The 20,284-nt window shown below is 40.3% G+C and overlaps 1 protein-coding gene across 11 annotated transcripts in view; it reads right to left on the bottom strand.

The window, feature by feature from the left end:
* Positions 1–20,284, bottom strand: part of MBNL2 (muscleblind like splicing regulator 2) — a 161,861-nt gene that overhangs the window by 121,110 nt on the left and 20,467 nt on the right. Inside the window, exon 1 of one of the 11 annotated variants that reach the window (XM_025441061.3) lies at positions 16,835–16,854. The exons of 8 other annotated variants lie outside the window; for them this stretch is intronic. The gene's annotated coding sequence lies outside the window, so the exon portion shown is untranslated. Of the gene's footprint in view, positions 1–2,481; positions 2,569–16,834; positions 16,855–20,284 lie in introns of those variants that run through there. 2 more of the 11 variants (XM_049099498.1, XM_035704357.2) reach the window with 2 other exon arrangements.

Raw genomic sequence — 20,284 nt, 5'->3', positions numbered from 1 at the left:
TACTTAGAGGTGGCAAAAGGAAGAGGAGCAAGCAAGACTATAGAAAGAAGAATAACGAGAGACAAAAGATCCTCTGAATATTGCAGCTCAAGGGTGTGGGAGAGAATTTCAGAGCTCTTAGATGGAGGGAGTAGCCAGGAGGGTCACTGCCACGAGGAGGCCATGGACACGTGGACAGCTAGTGGTGGCTCGACGTCAGAATGGGGATGTCACTGCTGACCTTGCAGGTGGCAGTTTCCCTAGCTCACACCTGCAAGAGGGGAGCAGAAGGGACAGCTGGGAAGTGGACACTCGGTGTCTGGAGCTCTTTGGAGTATTTGGTGCTTCAAGAACCCCATGTAGCAACAGGGAAAGTTTTGAACTCTCTTTGCTTTGCAGTCCGAAGGGCACTGATTGCCTGTGCGCTCCTGGGGAGGTGACCCTGTGTGAACCCGGACTTTGCTCACAGAATTAGAAGGCTGCACTAAGTGAAGTGCCCAGAGAGCGAGAGAGAGCCTGTTTCCCATCTCACTTCCAGCCTTCTCTTTCTTTCCTGAGTGGAAGGGGGGAACCACAACAGAGATGTGGGCCAGACAGTTGGAATTGACCCAGGGGACCAGGAGGGATGAGGCTACCAGCTCCAGTGGAAGCCCCTCGAGAAAGAAGCCACTCACTTCTCGGACGCAGGGCTGAGAGAAGGTGAGGCGTGAAGGAGACAGCCTGGTTTTCAGCTGGAGAGCAGGAAAATGAAATGGGGCAGCTTTTGTCTGATGGCTCCTGCCCTCTGGGTCTGGTAGGAGACGCTCTACCTGCCCGGACAGGCAGATGTGGGGCTGGAGCCTTCCAGAGAGCTCCTGAAGCTTTAGATGGCCCTCACAGGCGGCAGCAGAGGACACGACATCAAGCCAAAAAATGTCAAGTGGCCCAGGAGGCACGACCTCGGTGCGATAGCGTGAGCCTATTCTGAAAATTAAAGTATGGTTTTGTCACTTTCCCCCTCTGCCTTGGGCATTTGAGAGCCGGGGCAGAGAAGGGACACTGTCAATTTCAAAAGTCAAGGCTTTGGACATGGGGCAATTTACAGCAACGACAAGGCCTGAGTTCTAGCAAGAATACCCGTGGGGGTGACTGGAGTTGAGGACCTCGGGGACAGGCTGTTCTCTCCTCATGGAAACTGTATCTGCTATCCGGGAGTGCATATCACATCATGAAGCCTCTAGGTGTGTCAAGCATCTTGGGGGGTGGGGGTTGGTGACGTCAGAAGTGGGCATGGGGGGTATCCTCCAACCAAGGGGCACTGGATCAGTTAGTTCATGGGCGCTCTGGAAATGGGAGAAGAGCCAGTGGCTTCCCTGAGATTAGCCTGAGCAGCCACACAGAAGGAGCCGTGAGACGTGCACACATCTCAATGGGCAGGAAAAGGCAGGTGCTGGAGCAAACCTGCGTGCAGAGCCGACTGACAGATTCCTGGGACATCTTTAGTGGTGAGATAAGACCCAGGTATGGGCTTTAAACAAACATTTCTTGAGAACCTCCTGCCAGTGTGTTTTTGAGGTAAAAGGTAATAGAGACAAGAGAGATCAAAGCGTCTATGCCGGTGGCCCGTGTTGACCGGAGGAGGTGGAGGCTAGCATGCCTGTGGCTGGTGAGTGTGGAGGGGCTGAGGAACAGGCTAGCACACACGCGGTTTGGTTGCAAAATCCCCATGGCTCTGTTTCACCATTCTCTCCCCCAGTTTATGGCTCTCAGCCCACCAGACGGTGACAACGCCCCAGAGTTGTGCCCTTTCTCTGTCTCTGTCGCCTCTTCCCTTCCCTTCCTCTCTCTCTCTCTCTCTCTCTCTCTCTCTCTGCCCCCATCTGACCCATTAGGAAGTTCCTCTGGCTCTACCTTTCTAACAGATCCCAAATCTAGCCCCTTCTCACCCCCTACATGGCTGCCACCTTCCTCTAAACTACCAGAATCTAAAAAAAATAAAAAATAAAAAAAAAAAATAAACTACCAGAATCTGGGTTAATGTGACAGGTTCCTAACCAGTCTCCTCTGCTTCTCACCATGCTCCAATACGATCCCATCTCAACAAATTATTCTAGAAGATCCTCTGAAAATGTGATCAGAGCATGTCATTTCTCCGCTCAGATATTCCCAATGGCTCCCCACCTCCTGAGTATGGAAGTCAAGAGCCAAGAACCCAAACTGATCTTTATGAGCAGCCCACTTTCCCTGATCTCCTGCCTCCTTGTTCACTCCCCCTAAGTCACCCTTCCTTGCCTCTGGTGAGTCCTTGAGCAGCTAAATGTTGGCGTGCCTCAGGGCTCTGGCCTCGCTGCTCCCTCTGCTGAGAATGTGCCTCTCCCACATAGTCAGAGGGCTCAGATGTCAGCCTATGGGGACACTTCCCTGATGTAATATAGTTTCAGTCCTATCTCCATACTCCCGCTCACCTTGCTTTATTTCCCTGCAAAGTCCTTATCATTGTTAGATACTCACATAGGTACTTACTTATCTTTTCAATGTCACCCCCAACCAGAATGACTTCGGTGAGGGCAGGTCTGTGTGTATCCCTGACAGCTAGTGCAACACGAAAACTGTAAGACATAGTAAGCACTCGGTAAATATTTGCTGAATGAGTGTGTGGATGAATGGACAAATAAGTGAATGAATATACTACACAGTCCATAGTTTACGTCTGTCTTTAGGGTTTGTTTTGTTCCATCCTCATGTTGTGATTGGAAATATTTCTCATTGTTGTTATTATGTCAGCTTTCTGGGACTCCAATTTCTTAGCTTTAAACTGGAAGGGGTGCAATAAATTTTAAGGCCACTTCTGCCCTTAAAGTTCTGTGATTGTACAGTGATTGGCAAGGCTGACTTAAGGAGAGATGTATTTTTAGGAACTCTTGTGGAAATCTTATCAGCTCCGCCGGGTTTGGCCTAGATTTGTTAGCAGGCTGCTTGAGCTGTGAGATCTTACAGGAGCATCTGTATGGGAAGGTGGCATTTGGAGAGCCCATTGTGTTCCTGCTCCAGAGTCCAGATCCAAGGGGGCACCCAGGTAGGGTGGAGAAGTGACAGGGTTTTTCACTGAGCACTAGGATAGAGCAGGTGTTGAATACTTAAGCTACAGCCTACAAAAAGGACACAAATCTAGAACCTTGCACTCTACTTTTTACTAGTAAAAAAGGTTTACTTTTTTACTAAAAAAAAATAAATTATTAAATAAATAAACTAAAAAAGTAAATTAAAAAAATACTTTTTTACATTTTCTCTTCTACTAGAACAGCACATTGACTGCTAGTGTGCACTAAAAACTCAATAATGCCCCCAGCCCGGTCTTCATGGGTGTGGTGGTGGGAGCTGCTACAGTCTCAGACCTACAGGAGGGTCTCGCACTTTCTGAATGGGAGCAATACTGGCTCCTGAAGATTGCTGGTGGGAAGGTCGCTGAAAGTAGGTGTGAATACGTTCCTTCATAAGACTGGGTTCCAAGTGGTGCCATCCCTGGCCCCGGTATTCTGTAGCAAGTGAAGGCCCAATATTTGAGCCACATGGATTCTCATCCCAGTGTAGTCATATCTCCGAAGGCAGACCAGAGAGAACAAATCTTCCTCTGTCCTCGTCCCCTGAGACAGTGGCCATAGCCAGGTCCCCTTATTTCTGAGATGTGTAATCCAGCAGTTGAATACATCCCAGAGAGGTTCTGATGGGAAGAACCTCATTCTGCAACCTCTTTTCAGGTCCAACCCCACCCAATAACTTTGCAGAACACGGTTATTCTGGCATGGAACCAGATATGGAGTATCTGGATTGGACATTCCAACGATTTAGAAGACCCTAGAAGGGTACAGAATGCTACTAGCTTGTTTGAACACTATGAAAAAGATACCATGAGGGTCACACATGCCAAGGTGATGGTATTTCATGAATATTTAACAAAATGAAAATTTCTTTACAAAGCACCATTTGACTTAAGCAGAACCCAGAAAACCAGAATGAGGGAGAGGTCAATCTATTATATTAAAACAAGTTTTTTTTTTTTTTTTAACGTCATTTCACTCACCCTAGAAGTTAAAAAAAAAAAAAAAAGTCAATTTCCTGCCATAGTTTTTAAAATCGCTGCGGACAAGGAATGACTCAAGCCCCAAGTATAAAGCGGGCTGCAGAAATGAGTCTGAGTCAACGATCCCTCTTACCTTTCAGGAAATTGAACTAACTGCTAGAATCAAAATCAACAACAAATATTTACGGCACTTAAAACCCGGAGCTCTGAGTAATAAAATTTTTTTAAAAAGGACAAACCTGGCAACAAAGTGCATCTTCTAACATCGTAACACACTCTGATGTAACCCAGGTGGGCATCATTAGGTAACACGATGCTAATCTCTGGAGGCAGGTAGCACCACACGATCTGTCAAACCCAGCTCCCCGGCCTGTTCCTTCCTCCACAGCCCCTCCTCCCCACAGCAGACAGGGCACTCCTCCCACCCAGGCTGATCACCACTCCAGCTCTGCCTCCCCACTGCCACCAGTTGACGTTATTTCTAAGCAACGGCACCCTGTGCTGTGTCACCATGGCAACAGCGGGCCACCACTCTGATTTGTGCAACAGAGAAACTGGGGGAAAGGAAAAATAAGTCACGGGCTGCATTGCTCTTGGTCACGAGTAACTTCTGAGAGGGCAAACGTGCTTCCCATTTTATGGAAGGGGAAACTGAGCAGCCAGTGCTCTCCCTAAATCCCATGAAAGGAGGAGTAAAGTGCAAAATCTGATGATTACAGCCTACACCTGGGGCTCTGCTCTCTTGCGACATGGCCATTTCCACAAGCGTCCAGTGCAAGGGAAACAAACGGAGAGGGGGTGCTTTGGTATTACGTAGATGAACCACTGCTCTCTCAATCACGTGTTCTGCATATTTTTCCAAATACACAATTCTTATTTAAATGTACATACTTTTGCTTTCCCAGGTCTAATGACCTGTGGACTTCACTCACTTCCTTAATCTCCTCTACCAACTGCATTTCTTTCAAAAACGTATCCATTTTCCTTTAAGTGTTTTTTAAGAGGCATACTGCTGAGTTGGAAAATTAATAACCTGGCATAACCTGTGATACCACCCTCACGACAAGCTCTCAAGTTACTTGTTCATTATTTTCCAAAATGATTTTATCACCTGCGTTCCCATGTGCATACTTCAATTGCTCTTCTAAGGCTGCTTATTCCTCAAACTGGTCTGACCTCCTTCTCTAAGAGAACCAATAGTTTGAGTCAAACCAAATCTGACAAGATAAAATAAGAGGAAAAAAGAGTCTTGAACAACGCCTTTTCTGGTATGCAGATGATCACATGGCTACCTACTTATACCCTGTATATTCCACTAACTCCCCCAATTTTTAGTCATTAATGGTACATATGAAAAAGCAGCTTGTCCACTCAGCAGTGCTTTTACATTTAAAGCAATATTTTGCTAACGAAGTCTCTTTTTAACTGGGGGTGAAATGAGAAATAATTTTTACAATTACAAGAGAACTCTATGTGCAGATGTAAATGATGTTTTGTTTACTGAGATATAATCAACATGACTTTCTTAGGGTTTAACAAAAGTGTGTATCTAAATGAGAAATGTGTGGCTCACTTAAATCCACAACTGCTAAGAGTCAAGAGATGTAGTTTGCCCTTGAGCTAACCACTGAACTTGAAACTTCCATTGCCTCATCTATACTCGGTTGTTGCCAAGACCCAAGAGTTACGCCGTCTGTGAAGGAATCTGGAGGACTTGAAGCAGAGCCCCAGTCAGAAGGCATCTCATCTCTGGGTTCTTCATCAAGCCAGGGCAGGAAGATTGCAACATTGATGGTGGAAATTTTGGTTAAGGCCACGCTGATAACCTCTGCAACACTTGGCAGAGATGATCCTGTCTGCACTACTTTTTCCTGTAAGAATGACTCAGCAGCAGAAAATATTTATTAAGCCTGACTATGACTTCTTCATAGCACTAGCTGCTTTCACTAACTCCCCGTTAGCTCTGCTAACAGGCGTTCTGAGAGTCATCCAGCTTCTCAAATGGTAGTTGCACTATTTTCAGAGAACCATTGAAGATGGAGGTCCTGTTCACTCCTCTGTGACTTAGGCCAATACTTTAGGCTTTTCCAATGGTTTCCCTCAGAGGGAGAAGCATTTGGTTATCAAGAGTTAGGAAAAGGATGCAGCGCTTGAATACACAAGTCCATGGGCAGGTAGATTATAGAGCCTTCATAGGTAACTAGCTCACTCACCTCATCCGCCACTGAAAATATATTTAGCTCACTAGACTGCAGGCAGTTTCTAGAAGGCACTTATTTTTCCAAAGTGGAAAAGTGTAAGAAATAAAGGCTCTCTGAAATACACTTGACTACTCTGGGGAATAGCTTAATTGCCTAATTGTCAACAAGCGGGTAGGGCTGGCAGTTAGAAGAGCGGAGTTAGTTTTTGCACGGTCATGGTGGGGAGTGGGGGGGGCGGGGGCAGGAGATTTGGGATGAGTCACAGTCCCTCTCCAGGATTCAGCTTACCCAACCCTGAGAAAGAGACACTGAACCAAGCAGTGGTTGTCAGACTTGGGTGTGAGTGGGTACACAGTCAAACGCAAACATAGTGTGTAGCTTATAGAAGCATCAATTTTACTAAAAAAAAAAAAAAGGGTTGAGATAAAAGAGAAAGTCAAATAACTTCAAGGGTAGGTAATTTTGAATTTTTTTGTATTAGTGCAGACATATATAATGGAATAGAAGGTACTATTTAGAGTCTTCAGATAAATAAGAAGCCTTCTTCTGTAAGTCATTCTAAGACTCAGGAGACTAACACCTCTCTCCTCTGCTTTAAAGAGGCCTCAGTGGAAACACTTGAGAAAATACTGAACAACAGGGTCTCCAGGGCCACTTCTGCTCGGACATGCTAGGAGTCATGTTTCTTGCCTAGCAGTGACAAAGATCTTTAGGGAGATACCTGTGATCCAGTGGGGTTTGCTTTGTTACCCAGCAGCAGAAACACAAAGTTAAAACTAAAGATTTCATCTGAATCACTAACCATCCTTGGAGGAGAAAACAGTGCTTCTCCAGATTATTCACATGCCTAAAATGACCATGGGAGCATACTCTGGATTTAGTGTCACAACTTTGGGGCTATGAAATCTAACATACTAACTTATTTACTACAATATTAGAGTCAACCAAGGGCACCTGGGCTGTTATTGCCACCGAAAAGTCACATCCATTTGGTTTCAATTGTGTTTGCTCTCTCTTGGCACAATCAATCTTGCTTTAGGAAATCTATCAAATTAACTACTTTTCTTAGGAGTCTACACCATGACTGAGGATAATATGTATTTGGAATTGTAGATAATCTTATATCCCTACAAGTATAAGGACTAAATACTAAAGGAGAGGACTAGATTTAGGGTCAAAAGAAGTCAAAAAGGCAAGTTCAAATCAAATGGTTAGACTGAAAAATATATTTTCAAAATAGAGGCAAATACTTTGCAGAGGGCATTTTAAAGATAAGTTAGAGTAAATGCATTAGAGTACATTGATAACACTGGTTTGTGTCTTAATTTAAACTTTTACAACCAAAATTTTCATGAGCCACTCCTGGAATATTACTAAGTGCCTTCCTTTTCATCATAATGTAGCAAAATCTTCCATCATGCTTTGAAAATTAGAACTAATATGTTTTATTTTATTTTTGGTGTAGATCATAGTTTATTTTTCAAAGAGAAATCATAAATACTAACAAATCTGGAGATGATTCAGTGTTATATTTTCATCTAAGTAGTTAAAATGCTTCTTATGCAGCAACACTTATCAGTCAAAATTTTAGATGCTTGAAAAATTTTTATTAGAAAACCCCTAAGAAAAATCTAGCACATTTTTGAGAATGTTAAGCTTCTGAAGAACACTACATGATGACTTCTGTAATAAGTATTAAAAATAAGCATGACGTTACTATAAAAAAATTTGTGCGCATCACCATTTTACAAAGGGAAGATTACTGAATGATATTTTTTATGAATGTGAAAACCAGTAAACTTTAAAACATGTTTACTTCTCCCACATTCACCTGTATAGCTGCAGACTTTCCTCAACCAAAAAAAAAAAAAAAAAAAAGAGAGAGAGAGACCTGGACAGGCAGAAGGGGAAGCCCTCTAGTAATGAACAAACAGAAACTGCAAGCAATATTTGGTTTTACTCACATGTCACAAGTGTTTGTTTTTCAGAGGATCAAGTTTTAGCTCATAAGTATATAATTAGTGTAATAAGAACTTAATAAGTATGTAAGTACTCACTTGATATCATTTAATCAAGCCATGAACATTTTTGGGTGCAGTTATGTGAGCAGAACTATGCATCCCTAGATTCTGTAGGGTTGGGACTAGACTTCTTCATTCTTTTGCTTTAAGCATAGGGTTTAATAAGTTATTTGTTGAATAGGTAAATGGATGGATGGATGGATGGCTGAGACAAAGCAAAAAAAAAGTTGGTTCTCTTTATTTTAAATATATATATATCAGTTATATTTTCTATGAAGCAAGAAACTTATGTGCCATCAGTCTAAATGTACTACTCTGCATTTTTTAATATCATAAAACTAATATTTATGAGATACTTAAGTGCCTTGGATTTCAGTTAGCAAGATGAAACATCTACTGCTGGTTGCTATAATTAGTTTAAAATTCCCTGGGGAACCTTACATTCATAGCAGGATGTAAAATATAGAGAAACCTCTATCACTAGCCATTTCTTTTTGAGAATTTTCAAAAGATCAGCTATTCAAAATTTTTTCAAAGTCAGAAATGGTGTGGCCAATACATTAATAGGTAACAGAAATATATGGTATAATTGTTGAGAAAGAGGAGAAAATGTTGTCATTATCTCGATTTGATATGATTATATACCCAGAAAACTCAAGAGAATTAAATTTAAATTTCACAAGGAAAAAGTGAGTTCTGTTAAGCTGCCAGAAATGAGATAACTAAATAAAGTAAATGAAACCAATAGGTTTCTTGCTTTGTAGCAATAGTCACATAGGATATATAATAGAAAATATATAATTCATAATAGCTACATAAAACACAAAACAACTGGGAATAATGTTAACTGAAAATGTTTTGTATAAAAAATTAAGGAACTTTACCTGGAGATACAAAGCGTCATTTAAACAAACTGAGAAGAAAAAAAAAAAGAGAAAAAAAAAGAAAAAGAAAAAAAGAGAAAAAGAGAAAAAAGAGAGAAAAAAGAGAAAAAAAAAATAAATAAAATAAACAAACTGAGAGATATTTCTGGATTGACATTCCTATCATTTAAAAGTATTAGTTCTCACCAGATGAATTTATAGATTCAACACATTTATAACAAAGCCTTGAAAGATTTTTTGTTCTTGTTGGAAGAAGTTGTTATGAGTACAGGAATGAATTTAATGATTTTGAGATTTTTTCTAGAAGAAGAAATAGATGAAGACCGAACATAAATTTCATAAAAAGAATCATAATATATGGGATCAGACCTTAGTAGATATATGTTGTATCAGTCAAAAACAAACGTTTGTTCCTGCTGAAGAATACACAGACAAATCAATGCAATTAACCAAACTCATCTTGAAAGGAATGTCAGTGTACCCAAGAACTCAGGATCCAAGATAATAAGTACTACACATAGAGAAAGGATGTCTTATTCAGTAAGCATTATTTAGGAAAATTGTAGGGGGGGGGATGGAGAATAAATTAATTGAATTTATTAGCTCAACTTGTACTATTTGCCAAAATAAATTGCAGTGTTGATTTGATTAAAAAGATAACTCACAAAAGGGCAAAAGAATATGCCAGTGAATCTTTGGTAACAGGCATATAAGTGTCTCTGAGAATAAAAAACTATGCAAACAACAAAAAGGTCAATCCATTTTTAGTGGCTTCGATACATTTTAACTAAGAACTTCTGACTTCTTGGTACAATATCAACTGAGCAGAAGGAACTACCTAACTCCCCTGCCCGAGTCCCCAGTGCAGGGGGATTTGCTATGAACTAGCTAAAGGTTGATAAAAATATGGGAAAAGAAAACTGGAAGAGTGTTAGAAATAGAGAAATCGTATCAGTTACATATTTTGAAGTCTCTACTGCTACCAGTTGTAGTGGAAAATCCAACATTTTGCCAAGTAGCTACATTAACCTGAAAGCCAGCAGGTCAGTGGTTTGTCTCCCTTGAGCAGTGGGAAGAGCAACAGCAAGGAGGCTTGGCTGAGTTGAATACTTGGCATGAAGGCTAAGCAGAGGAAACGTTGGGTGGAGAGGAGTAATCCCTATGGCAAGAAAGTGAAGCAGGGATGACACATCCATGCTGGGTACCCCCTGGCTGGAATTCCCTTCTCCCTGTACTGAAGCTACCACACCACTGAACTCAATCAAACTTACATCAAGGAATCCTCTGCCTACTATCTAGGAAAATAATTCTATTGATGGTCAGGTGGCAAGTGGGGAGCTATAAAAAGATTTCTGTGCCCTGTCCTGAATAAAAGGAAGCAAGCCTGCACAGGTCTCTTTCCAATAACAAACAAACAAACAAACACTTAGATATGCAATAAAGATCCAATATGACACCAGTGTAATGAGTCTGCAAATGAAAAAAGAAATAGAAGGTCAAGATGGAGAGCTCAAAGTTTATCATAAAAGAAAATGAAAAAATGTTAAGGTAGCATCTTGCTTTGCATTTTCAATAAAATTCAGGAAAGCCCATTCTTTCTTCATAAATCTTGAAACAGGAAAGTTAAGATAGTAAGAGGAAACAACAGACCAAACTGAAAATGGACTGAAAGAGCAATGGGTAAAGATGGCGGCTGGATGGCATCAGAAAAGAATGTGAGGAAACCACCGCGTTAGTAGCAGAATTAAAACCTTAATTTAACGCAATAGAGAGCACTGTCAGTGTACAAAATGGAGTCAGTGAGGTGGAGAATACACTTGAGACATATTTATTCAACATAGAGAAAAAGGAAAAAGAGGCTTAAGTGACCCAAGAGCTGCTCACAGATACAGAGGTCAGAAAACAAAATTGAAACTAAGAATAATTCATGTCTCTAGAGAGAGAAAAATAAAGGAACAAACGAAATAGCAGAATTAAAAGACACAGAGTAGAAAATTGGGGGAGGTTCAAAGGGAGTCAAAAAAGAAGAGACTTCCATGCCCTAGGAAAGCCAATGAAAAACTCTGAGAACCTAGAATATTCCAGTAATCACTAAGACAAGGGAAAATTTCTAAAATGATTTAGCCCCTCTGCCCAAAAAAAGAGTTAACTACAAACAAATTGATTGGCTTCTTTCTTGCAGTACAAAAATTAAAAGCCAATAGGAAAATGTCTATAGAGGGGCACCCGGGTGGCTCAGTCAGTTGAGCAACCAACTCCTGATAATCTTGGCTCAGGTCATGATCTTGGGGTCCTGGTATGGAGCCCTGCATCAGGCTCTGCACTCAGCTTGAGATTCTCTCCCTCTGCCCCTTCCCTCCCCTCCCCCCCTCTCTCTCACACACACATGAATAGATAAAATCTTTAAAAAAATTTATTGGCTTCCCTTTGCAATATAAAGTATTAAAAGCCAATAGAAAGATGTCTATAGAATGTTGATGGAGATTATTATTATTCCAGATAACATACTCTGCCATTTATTTCCTACCTGAAAATGAAAAGTATTCTTTAATATTCAAGAGGTAAAAAATACATAGTTTCTAGGAATCCCACTTTAAGGGATATATCCTACAGGAAAAAGATCAAGCATGGGATTAAATATTTATGTATCAGTATATTAATCACAGCATAATTTATGAAAATAAAAAATCAGAATCAATGTAAATGTTAACTGACAGGAAGTGCTAAAGTAAATTATTGTACATTCATGTTATTAGATACTAGGCAGCTTTTAAATTCGAACAATGTAGAATGTCAGATCTAAATGCTTACCATATAATATTAAACATTTTGTATCTTTTCTTCAGGAAACAAATATTTTATCATCAGAAAATAAAATAAAACAAAATAAAATAAAACAAAAAATACTCATAAACTTCTAAAAATGCCCCCTGGGCTTTTATGCTTGCAACCATGTCATTTCCTCATTTAAAACTGAACAATAGGTCAAATGTCATGAAGATCTAGGGATGCTCACGTATAAAATGTGAATATACTTTCCAGACTGAACATCCTAAAATGCAAGAAAAATAGTGAAATAGGGAAGTCAAATTATTTTGCTGAGTTTGGACACATTTTCACTGATGTGAACTTTGCCCACTTAGTTGATACAATAAGCATATTGCATATCATAGTCGGTTGTCCAAGTTGCTTGGCAGAAATTATAATAATAAGTGTGACTGAAAAATAAGTCACAAGTAAAATACAGTTTAATATTTAAACAACTTGATGTTAATTTGAATAATCCAAACTCACAATGAGTAGGTTGTGGTAGGGGGCTGGCCAACTTTTAAGAAAAGAGATTAAATAAAAGAATGAACAGAGTGACAATGGCTTGCAAATTGTAGCTTCCTAATATAGTAAAATTTGCATAACACTTCTCATAGAACTTGGCATGAAAATGTAAAATTATAACTCCTTATTATTACTTCTAATAATAAAACATAATTAATGTAAAATTAACCACTAAGGCACCAAATGAGACAGTTTTAACATTACATTTAGGATAAGGCTCCACCTTCTCTTCACCTCCTTTTATTATATAGGATTTCAGAATAAAAGGGGAAATTCTAAGGGGAAAAAAGCATTATCTGGGTTTTATTATTCTTAGCAGCAATAGTGAGCATGGAGTTTCCTTTTTGTATTTTACATGGTTAAAGATATTATGCTACGGCTTGATCCCTTTGGGGACTCAGAGCACATATTTTTAGAAGGGTTGGCTAAGGTTTGGGATGAAGTGTGAGTCCATGGTATCAGCAACCCATAATCATTGTCTCTTGCTTTAATCAACTAAGCTATTCAACCATGTACAAGAGCCTCAAACATGTCTATGAAATATTATGAAAAGTAAATTGTTATGCAATGAGTAAATAATTACATGTTAAGTCCAGGACTACTAATAAATATGGGAAGGAATATCTGCCAAGAAACATTGTTTCTAGTGCAACATAAAAACATTGAACTAGAATGAGATTGTCTGATGACAAATTATTTTAGTTTTAAAAAATATAATGAAGGATTTGCCCTATTGGCTTTAAGGCAGACTAAATGTTTTCAAGATTGAGTACCACAATGTTTTGGGGTAAAAATCGCAGGTAGAGCAACTGGTCTACAGATTCAAATATTAACAGCTTATAAACTGTTTAAGGTACAAATAATAACCACCCAATCAAGATGTGACTAAAATATAGAGTAGGTAACATTGTTAATCTTCTAATCATTCTTTTTGTTTTTTAGCTGTCTAATGAATGAACTAAAAACATCTAGAGTTCTAAACAGTTTTCTTTTTTAATTTAAATTCAATTAGCCAACATACAGTACATCATTAGTTTCAGATGTAGTTTTCAATAATTCATTAGTTGTGTGTAACACCCAGTGCTCATTATTACATCCTTAATGCCCACCACCCAGCTACCTCATTCCTCCCACCCCCGCCCCCTTCCAGCAAACCTTAGTTTGTTTCCCCAAACCTTAGTTTGACTTTTAACCATGTTAAGAGTCTCTCATGGTTTGTCTTCCTCTGATTTTTTTTCCCATTCAGTTTTCCCTCCCTTCCCTTATGATCCTCTGTGCTATTTCCTACATTCCACATGTGAGTGAAACCATATAATTGTCTTTGTCCAATTAACTTATTTCACTTAGCATAATACCCTTTAGTTCTACTCACGTCAATATAAATAGTAGGTATTCATCCTTTCTAATGATGATATTCCCATACATACATACATACATACATATATACACATACATACATTATATATATATATATTAATTTTTTATTTATTCATGATAGTCACAGAGAGAGAGAGAGAGAGGCAGAGACTCAGGCAGAGGGAGAAGCAGGCTCCATGCACCGGGAGCCCGATGTGGGACTTGATCCCGGGTCTCCAGGATCGCGCCCTGGGCCAAAGGCAGGCGCCAAACCGCTGCACCACCCAGGGATCCCATATATATATATATATATATATATATATATATATATATATATATATACCACATCTTCTTTATCATTCATCTCTCAAAGGACATTTCAACTTCTTTCACAGTTTGGCTATCGTGGACATTGCTGCTATGAACATTGGGGTGCAGGTGTCCCCATTTCATTTCACTACATCTGTATCTTTGAGGTAAATACCCAGTAGTGCAATTTCTGGGTTGCAGAGTAGCTGTATTTTTTAACTTAAGGAACCTCCATACTGCTTTCCAGAGTGGCTGCACCAGCTTGCATTCCCACCAACAGTGCAAGAGGGTTCCCCTTTTTCCACATCCTTGCCAACATTTGTTTCCTGTATTGTCAATTTTGGCCATTCTCACTGGTGTAAAGTGGTATCTCATTGTGGTTTTAATTTGTGTTTCCCTGATGACAAGTGATGTTGAGCATTTTTCATATAAACAATACCACAGCCTCAATCGCCGCAACACTTTACATTTATTTTTTTTAACACTTTACATTTAATCTACACATTAGTGTCCCAGATTGTATCATTAAGTTCAGTCAATAAGCAAGAGAAATAGGAGAGAAATGATGCCTTCCCTAAGAGCTCTGAGAAGGACTATAGTAACGTTCTTCTAGAATGAAAAGCAATCCTAGCTAGACCTTAGGAAATATCTCTTCTCTTGTCCCTCTTTCAAAGGGAATCAAAAGGCAATTCAGAATTTTAAAATTCAGGGTAGCATACCATTTTAAAGAAGAAAAAAGAAACTCAGCCTGTTCTTTGACAGCTTTTATGAAAGTCATATATAGCCAGGATTCAGATGCCTGTTCCTCCAAATATTCTTGAACATAAAGAAACAAACAAAGCATACTGCAGTTTTTAATCAATTCTCTTTTTAAAGAAACACGGTGGGCAGTCTTAGAGCTCTCTTCATGTCTTAATTAAACATTTTAATACAATTACTATCATTAATATTATCACATGGCATTTACAGAGATTTCTATACAGTGAAAAAATGTTTCTAGCATGCAGTATCTCAATAAATTTCAGAGGTAGACAATGGGATTGGTGGTAAAGACTATTGTTGCGCACAGTAAGAGAGAATTCTAATTACTGGTGCCATTATTGTGTCTACTCAACACTTTCTCCCCAAGATTACCAGTATCGGTCTCATTTTGACCCTGTAAGTGGTTCAGATTCATGATTGCCCCTGTGCTATTTACAGAACAGCAATAAGTATATTAAGAAAATCTACTGGCTTTGAGACAAAGCTGGCTGTAACCAGCTCATAAAGCTGGTATCTATGTCCTTCAGCAGGAAGGAAAAAATCCCTTCTGGGGGAGCCTGCCCTGTTGTGTGGTTTGGTACAATAGTTCTCTTTTTCTTTACAGGGTCAAAAATTCAGCAAAAGAAATTAATAAAAAGCCTTCTCAGAGAAAAAAAGAAAACAGGAAAAAAAAAAAAAAAAAGAAGTTTCTCTCTACCGCCAACCCCCTACTGCCCCCTCCCACCAAAAGAGAGATGGAGAATTTTAGAAACAGGAGTTTATTCACAGTGCTTAACCAAAAGCAGACTTCCTCTGGATTAGAACTGCAATTTACATACTGTAGAAAATGTCAGGATGATATTCTGGTTTCTTACACACACTGCTGATTTTATTGTATACTTTACAGTCTTTATCCTCCTATAAAAATTTACCCTTTCGAGGTTTCGTTTTCTAACATAAGTAGGCATTCACTTAAAAAAAAAAAAGGTAAGGTGGTTTGCAATAAACATTTGAAGTTCAATAGGCATTCACACTATGTAGACACACACACCCCTAAAGGTATATATGTGCACACAAGAGAGAGAGAGGAGAGAGAGAGAGAAAGAGGGAGAGGGAGAGAGGGAAATAGCAGTAGCCAAAATTTTTTGAGGACTCCTAAAATGCTAAAGCTCTAGAATTATTAGTCAATACATAAAATATCCCTGAAAAGTCCTGTTCAAAAGTTGGCACAAGTTAAAAAAAAAAAAAAAGTTGGCACAAGTAGCTTATGTTTAAATTCTGAACTCCACACAGAAATTCCAGCCTGTGTTAGCAACTGGTTCCAATTTAAGCTTCATATTGACCTAATGGTCTAATCTTCCTAAACCTCATTCTTCTTATCTATAAAATGAGACAATATTCCATATCTGTCAGGGAAGTTGGGAGCATTAACTTAGAAGAAAAAAAGTTTTGTAACATTTTGAAAGCAATTGTCAAGGTGCCTAAAACATAGCAGGTGCTTTAAAAGAGTTAGTTCCCTTCCTCTGTCCTGTTTGTTATTTGTTATTTAACTTAGAAATAAAAGAAAACTGTGAAGCTCTGCGGCCCTGGCCCTGAGTTTCAGATTTGTTTTAGTGAAGGGAAATAAGCCCCTGTTCACTTTCTTTGTGAAAAATGTAATAAAGGCACATGAAATTAAAACAAAATATCAAAATACTATTTCCCAAGGGCTCGTTCCCACATAACAGCATCCTGCACTCCATTCCCCAAATATCACATGCAGTAGAAAGAAGGGTTGTAAAAATAATTCTGCGCTTCAAACTTAGGAAAAATTAAAAATGCATTCCCATAGCTACATTTAGTAAATTCAGTGTACTTTTCTTACCCAGGGTTTTAAATGAATTAAGGGAGTTCAGTGGTTACCATTCTGGTAGAAAGAAGCTTCAGCTGCTGGATTTTGGAGCTACCTACCAACTGTTACCAGCATCACCGAAAAGTTACCATCAGTTTGCAGGCTGTTCTGGAGATGACTCAGTGACAACACCAACGGCGCAGCACTTCTGAACTGCCCAGCCAAGGGTAGCAAATGGGAGGGCACTCATTACTCCTATTCCCACCTTGCCCGTCCACAGCAGGCATGACTAATCAATCCCGGTACTTTCTGCCTATGAATCTAGACTTGGCACTGGAAAATTTCTCAAAACAAGTTTCCAGGCAGGCGGCCACCACCGACTGATCAGAGTTCCCTTGTGAGTTGAAGCCACCCCCAGACTAGGCTAAAGGTCACCTTTGAATTGCTTATGAAAAAAAGGGGACAGAGGGGGTGTGCTTGCTGAATAAATTAAGAGCCTTCACATCGTTCTAATGGGATTATTTACCCTACTTATGAGACCAAACTTCTTAGGCATTTCATTACCATTCATTTAGATATAAATACCTGTAATACTACTTATAAACCATTCTTATTTCCTCATTAATAAGAACTTCTTAAGAGCCATTATGAGAAATACTCTCGGCCAGTTCAAATTGCCGTATGTTGTTATAATTAATAAAAGTGTACATCTTCATGAATAGTCTATAATTCAGGCTCTTTAGTAATTAGATTGAAATGAAGTTTTATTATATTTCATTTTCATTTTCTGTAGTGGTGGAAACACGGATGCCCACCCCAGTGCAGACCTGGGGTATCTTTCACCCAGATAAGCCTCTGTTTTTATGGGCAGTGTAAAGATGTACCCAGAACTGATTTCTTCAAAACAAGCACTATGAAACAAATGTCTGATTCTTTGGCCAGTGTGCATCAGCGGCAAAACAAACAGGCCATTATATTTGTGGCAAAGAATGAGATTGCAAAGTCAATGAGGAACAAGGCACATTATCAGCTGGTCTACATTGTAAAACAATGGCACAAAAGGGCCGTTAATACATGAAAAAGCCAAAGTTTCATGGTTCTCGGCGAACTTCAATGGTTTGTGGGACCATCCTGAATATAAGTTGACTTGTTTCTATTGGTTTCCAGATTTTTCTTAGCTTCCCTGATCATGATTTATTCAGCAGCGTTATTAGGCACTGGCCTCCTTTCCCCTTGGGTTTCCCTCAATTTGTTGCTTTCAAAATTATAGCCCACGTTTATTCAGGACAGCTAAAAAAGTCAGGCAAGCAAACTTAAATTCATGACAAAGATCTTCACAAGTGGGGTTTTTCTCGGGGCGTAGTGTAATATTTGCAACAAACCGAACATAACTAAATAATCACATTGGAATTTTACAGGCATTTCTATGACCTAATCCTGTAAATCAGCCTTTAAACTATGAGGAATTCTGAAACCACCATTATCCCATGTCATGTGAGATGAATTGTGTTTTTATTTCGTCATTTTTAGCCAGCGGGGAGGGCAAAATACTGTCCACGCCGTGGCCAAGAGAAGGGTGTGGCTCCCTCTCCTGCCCTTTTGATGCTGTGGGAGACAGAGATGTAAGGAGAACAAGAAGGAATCTTCGGCGAAGTTTTTACTCTACCCTTTTTTTTTTCTTGCTGCTTCTGATGAATGTTAACAAAACAAGATCTATGCTGGAGGATAAAAATCTCCCTAAATATCCAGCCTTATCCATGCTGAATAAAATAGTTTTGTGTCTGTGCATTCACATTATGCTGTTTGCTGGCAAATTAAATCTTAATTCATGTGTTTTTCCCTTGAAGGGTAGGAAGGAAAAAAGAAAAAAAAAACCCAAAAAACAAAAAAAGGAAACAAAAAAACCCCTAACTGCCTATTAGTTTTAGTTTATAGATGAGGCTTGATAAGCTTCAGAAGCCCCTAATTAGAAGGAACATGCTAATTAAAAGGCGATTGTGACACTCTTCTTGCCTTTCTTTGCTGGCTGCCCTTTGGTGCATCTCCACTGCCCTGGAGAACCACCGTCACCCTCCTAGCCCCTGTGCCCCCCTCTGTCTAGTCCTCTTGTCCTTGGAGTTGACCTTGTTGCTGTTGTGTCTGGCTAGAACATGATTTAAAGACCCTAATTTTTCATCCCCCTGAGTGAACTGAAAAGCTATCTACCTAAACCACAGTGGAACTTGATATGAGGAGCACAGTTTCCAGATCAACTTTGTCTCCTACATCCACTGGGCACACTGGCCACCGGCCACTGCTGCAGACAGTCACCTGGGGTGGGGGGGAGGACGGACGCCTGAGGCATGTCATAGCTCTGGGGGTCCAGGCAGAGGCAGAGGGAGAGAGAGCACGATGGCACCGAAGCACATTGCTGGGCCCCACAACCAGCATGAAGCCCTATCTGGTCCCACATTTTGCCTTCTGCAGGCACCACTTTCAGAGGATGACGTCAGTGGAAAGGACTCCATGATACATGCCACTTATAGTAGCATCCCCACAGATCCAAGCTTAACTGTACTCAAACTGTCAATCAGGCCACACAAAAGGGAAGAAAACAACCCACAAGTCCTGCTCATTCCATGCTTTTTTAACCACTCACAGGTGCCCTTCCCCCACCCCAGCCAGGGGCTCACGGAGCCAGGGAAATTCCTATTTCTCCTGATGTTTACTGAAATGAATGCTCCTCTTCTAGACCCTAAGGCCCTTTTGACTGGGAATGTCATGCCTGTTTCTGTGTTGCTCCTGGGGCACCAGGCAGCACCAGACTGCACCCTAGAGAACCAAAAGCTCATGGTCAGGATTGTATTTTGGACAGAAGATGGCAGGTAGCAAGACTGTCGATGCCACTGTTGTCTAGCTGAGCAGCCTGCGTGTAAAATCTCTGAGCCCATTAAGAAGCCTCACTCCAGTTGGCCTGGCCCACCCCAGGAAGCCAAGAAAGGGCCCCCTGAAGAGACGTGACTCTGCCAGATGGGCACAGGCTGTGCCTCAGCTGGCTGATGGAGCCTGAAGAATGAGTGAGCTTTACCCATAAAGAGACCAGAACATTTGAGCCAAGTGCCTTGCTCCCCACATTTACCTAGATCCAAATACCATAAAGCACAAGGAACCAACTTTTGGGATCCTGAGGACACATCTTATAATTGAAGTTTCTGAAAGTCTAAGAATGTAGGTAGTTGTGCTAAAATCCTACCCTTTTCACTGCAGCCAGCCCTGGGTTGAGGAAGACACTTTCTCCAGGTTGTGGGAACACAGGCGCAGCCTTTTCTTGTAGCTAGCTTCAGGAGGCATCGGAAGTGTCCTGAATCAGGCAATTTCCTTTCCGTGGAACCCCATGTGTGCACACAATACGAGCTCATTTCCTCCTATTGGCTTTTGTTTGAACAGTTTCCTTTGATACGGGATGTCTTCCGCTCTCCTTGGCAGTTATCTAAATCCAGGCATCCTTCTCGATTCAAGACTCACTCCAATGGGAGTCGGGCCCAACTGGTTGCACTCCCACGGCCTCTCTCGCGCGCTTTCGACTAAGC

This window comes from Canis lupus, chromosome 22, assembly GCF_003254725.2.
Source record: "Canis lupus dingo isolate Sandy chromosome 22, ASM325472v2, whole genome shotgun sequence".
Lineage (NCBI taxonomy): Eukaryota > Metazoa > Chordata > Mammalia > Carnivora > Canidae > Canis > Canis lupus.
This window is presented reverse-complemented; position numbering and strand designations above follow the sequence as displayed.